This window comes from Gracilinanus agilis, chromosome 1 (assembly GCF_016433145.1).
Source record: "Gracilinanus agilis isolate LMUSP501 chromosome 1, AgileGrace, whole genome shotgun sequence".
Taxonomy (NCBI): Eukaryota; Metazoa; Chordata; class Mammalia; order Didelphimorphia; family Didelphidae; genus Gracilinanus; species Gracilinanus agilis.
In genome coordinates this window covers 111,028,213-111,030,794 of record NC_058130.1, presented here as the reverse complement: position 1 = coordinate 111,030,794, position 2,582 = coordinate 111,028,213, and positions in this window count along the sequence as shown.

Below are 2,582 nucleotides of genomic sequence, written 5' to 3'. Positions count from 1 at the left end.
TACTCCATATTTACAGGAATACTTTCATGCCCATTACAAAGCAAATAGGAAGAAACTTGCTAGTGTTGCAAATATAGGTAGGAAATTGCAATTTATCACTAATGTGGAAGAAATATTTTAATATATACTTATCTTGTGATGTAATTGAATTTTGCATAAACAGTATCATTCTCCCTATAATTTTCTATAGAGGCAAATTAACACTGAATGCCAGAGATAAAGGGAAGGACTTGAAAATGAATTAAATAAGTTGTTGAGGACTCCAGCTTTTTTCCTTTTCTTGACAAATATTCAGCCTCTGGACCTTGTTTTTGCTATGCTATCTCTTTTATTTCTTTCCATAATCCAAAAGAAATCAGGAGGCTAAATAAGAAAATAATGTTGTTCAACTAAATCACTACTTATATGAAATATGCTGGGAATTCAAAGAAACAAAATACGTGTTCATTGCCATCAATAAGCTTAAATTCCCCTGGGATAATACAAGATCCTATAAAAAATAAATATAAAGTAATTAGAAGAGGCAGGCAATGAGGAAGGAAAGGCTTCATAGATGAGATATAATTTGAGCCAAGTCTTAAAAGATGTTAGAGATACTTAGAGGCAGTGGTAGGAAGAGAATTCATTCAGGCATGGAGGACAGAGTGTGTAAAAGAATGGAGATAGAATCTCAATTTCAAGGAATAGCTGCAGTATAGAATGTATGAAAGAGTGGAGGATGAAATAAGTCTGAAAAGTAAGACTGGAGCCAGACTGGAGTGAGATTTAAATGCTAAACTGAGGTTTTTATTTTATTCAAAGTAAGATGACAGAGAATCATTGAATATTTTTGAGCACAGGAGTGATACCTTCAGACCTATGTTTGAGGAATACTAATTAAGCAATAGTTTGGAAGAAAGATGAGATAGTAGGAGAGGGTAGATGTTTGAAGATTAAATAGGAAATTGTTATGCAGAAGAGAGATAATATGGCCCTGAAACCAGGCTAGTAGCAGCATAAATGAAGAAAAGGAAATACATTCAGAGGGTTTTTTCGATATAAAGTTTAAAAAGATCTGGCAGCCATTAGCTAGGGGGAGAGTGAATAAGAGGAAAGGATGATTTAGAGATTATGAATATGGATAAGAAGAATGGTAGTATCCTTCCCCAAAATGGAGAAGTTTGGGGGGAAGATAATAAGTTCTGTTTTGGATATGCTGAGTCCTATGGGACATGTTGATGCCTATGAGACATTCATGTGAAGAATCCTAGATCAACCTTCTGTCTTTGGACCAGATTTACCCATTTCTATTCTAACACTAACCTTCAGCTCTAGAGTCTTATATTTAAAGCAAATTCAATTGTGGAAGATGGAAGTAGTGGAGAAGTTGTGCAAAGGACATTTTTGCTTTAACTTCAATTGTGTCAAGGCAGAGAAAAGTCTGTCACCCAAGGCTGTCAAGGTGGAGTTCCTACAGTAGTTGAGGGGAATGGTAGCCACCTCAAGAGAGGTGCCCTAGTAACCAGACCTTGAGGGTGGAAGCCTGGATATAGGCACAGCATGTGGTAACATAGGCCAACAGAGAATTGCAGTGGAGAACAACACTTTGTGGAAAGAACCAGCCAATTTTGGTGCCTGGACGCAGAGCTCTCTTCACTTCCACCATACATATCCAAACGTTTTTTCACCATTCTCATTGATAAATTACTTTTGTTCCCTTCTTTTCTTTTGACCTCACTACTCATTTTTTTAACTTCATGCATAGAATAGAAAATAAGGGGATACTTGAATACCTAAAAGTGTATGTCAGCCTATTTTGTAACAATAAATCAGAGATCACTTCAGAAATAACACTTTCTTAAAAAATTTTTTCAGGATTGTCCTAAACCTATCAAATATACATTAAAGTATTTTAAATTATATTTAATTAAATAATCTTTCCACTACTCCATGCTAAGTTAGGACAATGACTTCTTTTTCTGTTTCAGGATGACTTATTTTCTTCTATAGGTCTCGTCTTGCTTAGGGATTGACCAGAAATTCCATCCTGGACATCTCCTGGAGGGAAAAGAGGCTAATGAGAGTAATGGGAGCAGAAAATTAACTCAGAATTGAAAAAAATAGAGCTTTTAAAATCAAGGTTCCCTAGATAACTTTTAGGATGAAAGAAGAAATGAGACAAGGCTACCTCCATAACCTTTGCCAGGAAAGCTAATCTATGGCTTAAGTTTAATATAGATCTGAAGCAATCATCTGTGTGGTCTTTGATTATTTTTGCTTTTGTGATTTTTTTGTTGTTGTTTCTATTATCTCATTGTTTATAATAAGTTCCTTATTAACATTCAACATCAGTATCCAACTGATAGGTTCCTTATAAGTTTCTGATAATTTCTTTATTAATTTTCTACATCCAATACCATGTTATAAAAAGTAGAAAGAAGCAAAGACTAATAGCTTGCTTGATCTAAGGCAAGTTTGACAAAAAATTGCCAGTGTCTTTGGGGTTTTTTTGGGGGGAGAGGAAATTAGAAAATCCAGAAATGTGAATATAAAAATATTATATATGTGCTATGCAGAATGACATTATATATATATATATATGT